Source organism: Pygoscelis adeliae, unplaced genomic scaffold (genome assembly GCF_000699105.1).
Source record: "Pygoscelis adeliae isolate BGI_AS28 unplaced genomic scaffold, ASM69910v1 Scaffold181, whole genome shotgun sequence".
In the NCBI taxonomy this organism is placed as follows: domain Eukaryota; kingdom Metazoa; phylum Chordata; class Aves; order Sphenisciformes; family Spheniscidae; genus Pygoscelis; species Pygoscelis adeliae.
Genome location: NW_008824360.1, coordinates 2,676,415 through 2,686,224, shown reverse-complemented (window position 1 = coordinate 2,686,224; position 9,810 = coordinate 2,676,415).

Sequence of the window (9,810 nt, the reverse complement as noted above, 5' to 3'; positions counted from 1 at the left end):
TGGAGAGGTGTTGGAGAAGCAAGTTGTAGGAGGCTAGCCTGCCAAGGAGGGCTGATGCAGCTGGGAGGGGTAGGAAGGCTTGGTCATTTGCTTGTTCAATGCTGGCTTGGAAGCTGGAGGAGAAGGTTGGTGTGGGGTCCCTGGTTTCTAGTGGGAAGGGGACTGAACTTTCAGGTTTGGGAACCTCATATGTTTGGCCCTGATGCCAGATGTGTGATCTTCCAGGTTTTGGGGAGTGATTCTGATGTTAACTGCTGTCATGGGGAGTTGGAAAAGTTGAATGTGCTTGAAAGAGCTTTCCCAACTAACTTCCTGTCCTCAGTGAAAAGAAAACAGAATAAAAGCTGCTGAATACCACCCCCCAACATCAAAAGATAAGTTTCATTAAAAAAAAACCCCGAACTCTAATGTGATACTTTTATCACTCTATGCTTTTATGACAAAACTTGTACTTGCTTCTCAATAATACCATTTTTACTACTATATTTTGTGTACACTTGTGCTGTTGCTTGCTATGAATATGCTGCAAATGACTTAGAAAAAAGAGGTGTTCACTGAGTTAGGTTTCAAGCTCATTAACTTTCCCTTTCTGTCCACCCCTAGATGTGCCAGAGAGACAAAATGTAAACGGGGAGCTAGAACTTGCTGGATGCTACTGGAGAGGAGAAAGGAGTGTGGCGTACGAACAGTCTTATGCTTCCTGTAAGACTTATTTCCTCTGTGAGATTCCTTAGTTACTTCAGCCTTTACAATCTGTCTAGGGGGGACTGTACCCCTGTGGGTGTTGGTAAGTACAGGTATAATCTTGGGATCTCATTAAATTTAAAAAGCAGGTCTAGGGGAAAAAAGGTCATTTAAATTAATATTAGCACAAGAGTGTGCACTGGAGCTGGGAATAGGAAGGCTTAAGGGAGTTGGAAAATGCCTTCAGCAAAATAAGATGTGATAGAAACGATGTGTCAGCTATCAAAGACATTGACTAGGAGCTGAAAATGGCAGTAGGAATACATTAATAAAACTTGAAAACAACAGCTTAAGGTGTTTGGTAGCTTGTTTCCTCCATACCCGTTGAAAAGATGGAAAGATGCTATGAGAGAACAGGGAATATTCTCCAAACCTGCTTATGTCATTCTTCAACAAATCTGGTGTGGACTTTGTTAGTGATCTGTTTCTCAGGTGCTTTATTTTGTACTCATTAGCTTTACCTGTAAAATAGAAAGTGCAAGAAAGAGCACAAGCCAAATGGCAGATCCCTAGAAATGTTCATCAGTAAACTTTACTTGTGCAATTACAATTAAGCTTCCTGCATGTGACAACAGTGGGCTGGGTATTGTAGCTGTCTACTAACACAGTAAAAATCAGGTAGCTCCCCTGCTTGTATGAAGGATGAATCTGTTGAGATTGTAATGGGGAAAGAACTCCTTAGTGCTTCTTGCTGTTGTCCAAAGCCTTTTTCTACTGGGAGTTGTGCTTGTTATATTTGAGATGGGACTACGGAAATGTTACTGTTGGTATAGATACTTTAATTTCATCTGTCCTGCATTGTTTTGGTGTGTCTTCAGTATTGTGAGGCGAGTCTTGTGTAAGGTCCTTGTCTGCAACAACCATCCCTGTGCCAGGTTTGCCTGAGATGCTTGGTGGTCTCCAAGGTCTGTGCTCAGCACCTTGGAGTGCCTGCAACCTGCCTTTGTTAGTGTGCCTCTACGGGAAGAGAAACTTGCTGGAGGTTGTGATCCTGGAGGAAACGGGCCATCTTGGGCAAAGCAAGGATTTATTCTTGAAGAAGAGTGCCTCCATCCTATGACTTGAAATCAGGATTCTTGATTCTTACTGAAGTCATGTTTCTCTCTGGTGTTCATGAAAAGACAGGTTTAGAGTTTACTAATGAAGATGCAGTAGCAATCCTTGTTGTAGGAGTATCTACTTCTGGTATGCAGAGTTGTCTCTGCTGTACTGAATTTCCCCTGGGTTCTGTTACATGTGAAGGCTTTCCTTGGATCCTCTCTTCCCAGTCAGCTCAGCACACTTTAGTACCCTTTCATGGGTCTGCAACATTTCACATTATTAAACGTGGAGTATTAATGATGTGTATTCTGTTAGGAACATGGCAAAGACCATAAGCTTAGCTTTTTGTGAAGACTGCATGATGTATTAAGAGTGATAGCAGCTGACAAACTGCTTTGTCTGAACTCCTGCTTCCGTTCTCACCCTGCCATTTTGCCAGGTCAGGGACTCCAACTATCCCTTCCTCTACTCTTTTCAGTATTCCATGCATCCTTTCCTCATATTTGTTCATAACTCTGCTTAACAACTTGCTTTGATCTCCCTGCAGCCTCCCTTGCTTCACCTTCCTGCCAAGAGAGGAGAATGGACCATGTGACGAGGATGCAGGATCCCTGCTGCATGCCCCACGGGTGCAGTGCTTGCGTTCGGCCTGGCCCTGTGCTGGCCATTCAGCTGTCTGGAGAAGAGGCATCTTCCCCGATGAAGAGTTTGTTGGCAGTAAAATAAGTTAGCCTGGATTTCAAAAGCCACTCTTCATCAATTTCTGCTGTTCAAGAATGCATGGAATGATAGTTCATTTAATCTAGTTAGTATTATTGAAGAAAGCTAACCTGTCTGCACCATGCACAGCTTAAAATTGAACCCTGTGTGTCATGTTTAACAATATTGGTGGTCCTTTGTAGAGCTTGATATTCCACTCAGACACATATCTCTATACTGAAATTGGGAACCTTGTACATCCTGTAGCACAAGCCCAGAGTTGTTGATAGGTGTACTCAGATAAGTAGATTGGTCCCATTCTGCATGTGATGTTGGCGGCTTCCCTACTGGGATGCCAGGATGCTACTTAATGCCACTTGGCTCTGTAAGGTTTTAGGTCTTAGGTTGTCCCCCATTTACAATAGCTTTACAATGCTACCTGTGTGGGGGTGTTATATTCTTGCAGTGACAAGGCCTGGAAATTTTTTAAGTGGAAGCTAAGATAAGTGTGACCCTAGAAGCAGGGGGTGAATATGCAATAGAAATAGTGCCTGTGACTTAATGAATGCTGAGTAACTCCATCTGGGACCACCATGGTGTTGGCTTCCTATGAATGAGAGTCCCGAGAGTTATTGCTAGCTGCTGCCCCAGCAATTCGAAGAAACTGCTCTAGAAAGTAGCTTCATTATTCTGTGTTTGTCATGTCTGCACCTCCATCTCTTCAGCTGCTTAGGAAATATTCTTGGACAAGACATGCTTGACAGGTGCGGGAAAAAATCAAGCAAAGCAAAATGCTGGCCTCTTCCAAAGACAGAAGTGTTACCATGTTGGCTGGGGCTCTAATGTTGCCATGTTAGCCATATAGAAAAATGGAGTGGAAAGGAAAGCTTGAGTGTAGTTGGGAGTTCTCACAGTCCTGTTTTTGTTATTTGTGTTTGCGACAGTATCAGCTTTTTCCACATAAATACCCGGAAGGCAAAATTTCATTTTTTTTTCTGCAGAAGCTCCAATAAACAATTGCTTGGTGCCTGCTCTGCAAACTGACCCTCTTCCTGAGATAGAAATGTGAGGGCTTTGCTTGTTGTCAATGAGCCTGTCATGGTTTTCAACATGTTACTTTGCAAGAAATTCATTTCCAGTGATCAGCTTATAAACCTGCCATAAGGAAGTGTGTTTTCACACTAGTCTAGTGTACTTCTTGTTTTCAAACTCTCAGGGACGTAGAAATACACCAGATTTTTGGCAGCACATGGTTTAAAAATCAGCACCAACGTATCTATTGAACATCTCAAATGGGTAAAGGAAAGGGCAGGTTTCATCAGGGGTCAGTAAACAACGAACATCTGCCTTGCCAATCTTTTCTTTTACTACAGTTTTGTGCGGTCCCAAAAATCCTTCAGACATATGTTGAACAGAGTTTCAAAGCACCCAAGCCTCCTGCTTCTGCTGATATTTTGGCCAGTGCTTAACTCTATGTAGTTCAGTCAGGATTTTTTTCTGACTGCAACTGAATCAGACTGGGTGGATTTGGCTAGTGTTTCAGGCTGGGAAATTGAGGTTTCTGATTTCCAGCAGGTTAGATGTAGTATGGGCAGAAGCTGTCTAAGCCTCTTGTGCAGTTACCCAGGAAAAACAGATGAGTGAAGTATTAACTGAGGTTCTTCACCCCTCTTTGTCAGATCCTGGCATGTGACACTTAGCGTTAATGTGCTTATAATAGTATGTCCCTGCCCAGTGCAATCTGCCCCAGTTGGCCATAATAAATAGTTCCACAATGGTCTTCAGCCAAGTAAGTGTTTGACCTAATAATGCATCTTACGCTCTGCCTTGGAGCTCAGCAATGCTGTGTTGTGTAGGACACAACAGTGCTCTCTGAAGGTCGAGCTAAGCTACTCTGCCAGCAAGCAATAGCCATCTGGTGATCCCTTGCTTAAAGCATCAGCCTTCATTTCATAAGCGTGCAGCCGGTGCATTGCCAGCAGATGCATTTAATTCTGAGCTTGGGCATTGCAATGGTGCACAGGGAGAGAAGTGATCCGTAACAAAGCTCTGCTCCAGCCCGCATGAGGCTTTATTGGTAGGCTGACGCCCAGCAGCAAACAGCAGGTCAGCTCACAGATCACAAGGAGTAACTTGCTCATGCTGCTCTGCTCTGTCAAAGCATTGACAAACCGAAGCTTGTGAGTAATCTTCAGGGAGAGTCAAAAGCAGAATCAGTTGCAACTGCCCAATGTGTGGATATGCTCTGCTTTTAGTCTCTAAAACCCAGAAGGCTACCATCCTCTGACCCAAGTTCATAGGCAGAAAATGAAAGGGGCCAAAAGAAGTATTGGAGCAATTGAGACTTAAGTACCATCCCAAGAGCATTTTTTGGTAGTGTGGAGGTGTATGCCATTCTGTTAAATTCTTGCTTTATTTGCCTGAAATATTAAGTAGTGCAAATAGTGATGCTGATCTTGGACAGAGGTGTCCACTAAGGACTAAGCAAAAATTCATTGTTCTGTTTAACTTCATTAGATCTTCTGTGTCTTAAAGTCTGAATTGAAATGTCTGGCTTAAATGAAAGGAAAAAAGAAATTAAGTTCCTTTGTCCATTTTTAATTAGGATCTGAATCAGGTGGGAGAGAATGTGCTGATGCACTGCCTTTCATCCTCTACTAAGTAGCTTGTCCAAAATACTGTAGAAATATAACTACACTGTGATGTTTCTCACCTACTCTGCATATTTTTAGGGAGCTGCACGTTGTAGTAGGGCCACAGGTTTATGCTTTTTAGATCTATATGTTGCTCCAAACACTACTGAAAAAAGCATTTCTGATCAATGTCTTTGAAATGGAAAGTAAATTAGAAGTGTTACAGATGTAGTCAAGTAGGATGGCTGACCAGATACTGGGGGGGTGGAACAGAAGCACCAAGTGGCTGAATTTTTGGATTATTTTTCCCTAGAAAACGTAATTCTGTCAGAACTGAAAAATTCCTGAAAGCAAGTTGATTTTAGTGAAATTTCACTCATTTGTATATTCCCTTTCATGAATGAAGAAGGAATATTCTAGCAGTGTCAAAATGTCCATTTGGACACTTAAAATTAAGCATTTTAACTTTCAAAGGGCTTCTTAGTTCATTACTTATACAATGAACCTTAAGTCAAAATGCAAATGGAACAATCTCTTGGAATATTTTGATCTATTTTTGAATGTATTTTTCTTGGAGAACACAAATTTTGGAGCTTAGCTTTTACTCTGAATAAATGAAACAAGTAATGAAATCCTTCATGAAGCATAATATCTCCCTTTGGCTCTTCTAATAATAAAGTGTTGTTCAGAATTTCTCTTTAAGATAGAACTGGTCTTGTAATGATTTAAGTCTGGTGAAAAAGATTACATTTTCTTTATCGAGAAGTATTTGCTTACAATTAACTTCTTCTGTCACACACACACATTCAGCTTTCATAAAGAAGCCTTTCCGATGTGTAGTGACTTATCTCCACAGCAGTCACAGGGCTAGATATGTAACAACTGACAATGTCTAGAAGATTTTTGCCCCTGCTTGTTTGCTAACAGAATTTTCTCACAAACTAGGCAAAGAGTAACATACCCTTTGAGCAAGAAATCATTGAATTTATTCAGCAAAGGAGTCAGTAAAAAACGCAGAGACATCACCCTACTTATAACCTGAGTTTTGCTAACATTATTGTGATCAGAAACTAAAACAGCGTTTCTCACTACTGTGTTCTGGTCCAAAGCAGTTGTCCTCCAACAGTAGCTGGTTATGTCTGAGATAGTGGAAAATGTTCAGTCTTGCATGAAAGCGAGTGTTAGGTGCTCAAAATGAGTCCAAGCTCCTTGAATCTTCTTAAGCCTCAGTTCTACATGAACATGGATTCAGGACCTGAGTAAGAGTAAAAAAGATGGCAAAATGTAGATTTTTCTTTCATACCAATGTCTCTCCGAATAAAGGACTCTCCTTGGCCACGCACAATTGCAAGTTTCTTTCAGACGCCATCATGCAGCAGTGATACGCACGGTTATTGCGGGTCCCAAGTTCCCATCCTCTGGTGTTGATTACCCCTTGATGTCTGCCTGCAAAGTTAGAGACATTATGTATTTTGATTAATCCTGGTACTCTGGGACAGTAAACAGGGCTGTAGGAGGCCACTTCTCCATGCATGTGAATCAGGTAGCTTTTCTTCCTTGGTTATTTGCAATGCAAATAACACAATGTTTTTAGCAGGCCTGTAATACAGCCTTTGCCACAATCAAGATACAGCTGAACTCTGTGTCAGCAGAAAGACAGACTTATTCAGGAAATAGCCACCTACTCCTGGGGATGTTGTGTGGTATCACCTACAGCCCTCGAGTTGCAGGACATGAGCACAGTGTCCTTATATTGTGCTCTTGTTGGATGATCATACAGGATGTGATGGTGCTGACCTGAATGACCCTTTCACAGCTGTCTTGCTCCATACCAAGGCTTTGTTATTACTGATTGAAAGGAATCAGATTGTACTTACAGGGTCAAAGGTTTAAGTATCCACTGTATAATTCTTGTAGTACTGTAGTGAGGCAGGCTTGTATTAATACCACCTCATCTTGGAAGCCTTCAAAACCTGTCAGTATGTCTGATAGTGTTTGGCACTTAGATATGACAGTGAATGGTAATTTGCAAGTGTCTCAAATGGACAGAAAATAGTTTTCATTATTTTTACTTGATTTGGAGTAGTGTCAAGCACCCTGTAAGAGCTCAGATATTAGTCGGGCTGTGGTGTTCCCTAACAGGTGGCTGTGAGTGGTACAGCATGTCCCATCCTTGGTGCAGGTCTTGAGAGGTTGGGTTCAATTCCTGGACTCAGCACTGATCATCTGGGTGACCTTGGGCAGAAGCAGCAGCTTGTTTATTGCCTTTTGCAAAATGCTTTGAGAGTTACAGATGTAAATGCTATATAGAGGGAAGGCATGACTGTTGTGTCGATGGGTGTTGGGGAAATATGGGTTACAAAAGAACAAGTGGGTGTAACAAACAAGGAAGAAGAGCAGGAAAGTGGTGGAGAAGGTGGGAAGGGGTAGTTGCTCTTCTCTGCTGCTGTGGGACCTGGGTGAGGATGTCTGGGTGCCAACGTACTCATGCCCTTGGCACCAGGACTTCTGACAAATCAGCCAGTCTACTCTCATTTTGGCTTTCGCTGCTTCTCTCTGCAGACCAAATGATCTCCTTTTCCTTTGAAGAAGCTGTAATTACAGAAGAGCCCAGCAGCACTTTCCTGTGGTCATAATGGATATATCAGCATTTCCACAAAGTCCCTTGTGAGGGATTTAGAGCTCTGCCATTAATATTAGCCACACAGTGGGTGTATAAGCTGCGTGCCCAAAAGTATTAAAAAATAGTTTAAAACAGTGTAGCAAATTTTAGTTAGCCCTTGTCTAGAAGCAAACTTGCACTGGTTTGATAAAGAGTGATTTAAACCTAGTTTGGTTAGAGTATTGCTTATTTGTATGTACTTGCTCATATCTGGCTTGAGGGTGACTTATTTCAGCCTATTCTGACTTTAACAAACTAGAGGCTATGCAGAAATTCTGTAAGGATTCCCTCTTCGTGCATAGCATCCCCTGTGCTGAACAGATCTGGTATCTACTGGGTTAAATAAAACAAGCTTTTCATCATACAAATGAGGGGCAGTACACAGAACCAAGTATTTAGTCAAACTGGTTTTGAACATCACTGTAGCTAAAATGCTATAGATTGTGCGCAGCCACAGCCTAAAACTAAAGACAGGAGAAATACTAAGACTCCAGCTATGTTATTACTATCATGGTGTTAAAACTGAGAGGAAATATCATAGAATCATAGAACGGTTCGGGTTGGAAGGGACCTTAAAGACCATCTAGTTCCAACCCCTCTGTCATGGGCAGGGACACCTTCCACTAGACCAGGTTGCTCAAAGCCCCATCAAACCTGGCCTTGAACACTTCCAGGGATGGGGCATCCACAACTTCTCTGGGCAACCTGTTCCAGTGCCTCACCACCCTCGTAGTGAAGAATTTCTTCCTATACCTAATGTAAATTCACCCTCTTTCAGTTTAAAGCCATTACCCCTTGTCCTACCACTACAGGCCCTTGTAAAACGTCCCTCTCCAGCTTTCTTGCAGGCCCCCTTCAGGTACTGGAAGGCTGCTATAAGGTCTCCCTGAAGCCTTCTCTTCTCCAGGCTGAACAACCCCAACTCTCTTAGCCTGTCTTCATAGGAGGGGTGCTCCAGCCCTCTGATCATCTTTGTGGCCCTCCTCTGGACTTGCTCCAACAGGTCCATGTTCTTCTTATGTTGGGGGCCCCAGAGCTGAACGCAGTACTCCAGGTGGGGTCTCACGAGAGCGGAGTAGAGGGGGAGAATCACCTCCCTTGACCTGCTGGCCATGCTTCTTTTGACACAGCCCAGGATACGGTTGGCTTTCTGGGCTGCAGGCAGACATTGCCAGGTCATGTTGAGGTTCTCATCAACCGACACCCCCAAGTTCTTCTCCTCAGGGCTGCTCTCAATCCGTTCTCCGCCCAGCTTGTATTTGTGGTTGGGATTGCCCCGACACATGTGCGGGACCTTGCGCTTGGCCTTGTTGAACTTCATGAGGTTCACATGGACCCACTTCTCAAGCCTGTCAAGGTCCCTCTGGATGGCATCCCTTCCCTCCAGCATGTTGAGTGCACCATACAGCTTGGTGTCATCGGCAAACTTGCTGAGGGTGCACTCAATCCCACTGTCCACATGACCAACAAAGATGTTAAACAGTGCCTATCCCGATACTGACTCCTGAGGAGCGTCACTTGTCACTGGTCTCCACTTGGACATCGAGCCATTGACTGCAACTCTTTGAGTGCGACCCCCCAGCCAGTTCCTTATCCACCGAGTGGTCCGTCCATCAAATCCGTGTCTATCCAAATTAGAGACAAGGATGTCGTGCACTAACAGTGTCAAATGCTTTGCACAAGTCCAGGTGCAGAACCTCTTGGCTCAGTTTAACACAGAACAGCACAAATATCCTTTATCCTCTCCCATCTACTTCATCACATTGGGTAGGCATAAGAAAACATTTGTCTTCTATTTCTGTGAGTTAAAAATTACATGCACGCTTACTGAAATAAACAAAAGCTTTGAATGTCAGAGGTAAAGCTGAAGGCTTTTTCCAATGGATGATATTCAGTATCAGGAATTCATGGTTCAAAAGGCACTTTCCTCTGGTAATGGAGTCTGAGGTGGTGTTAATATGTATGGCTTTTCCCATTCTGAGAAAATACTTCTGGCACGAGGAAGGGGGGGAGGAGGAAGGAGGACACTTC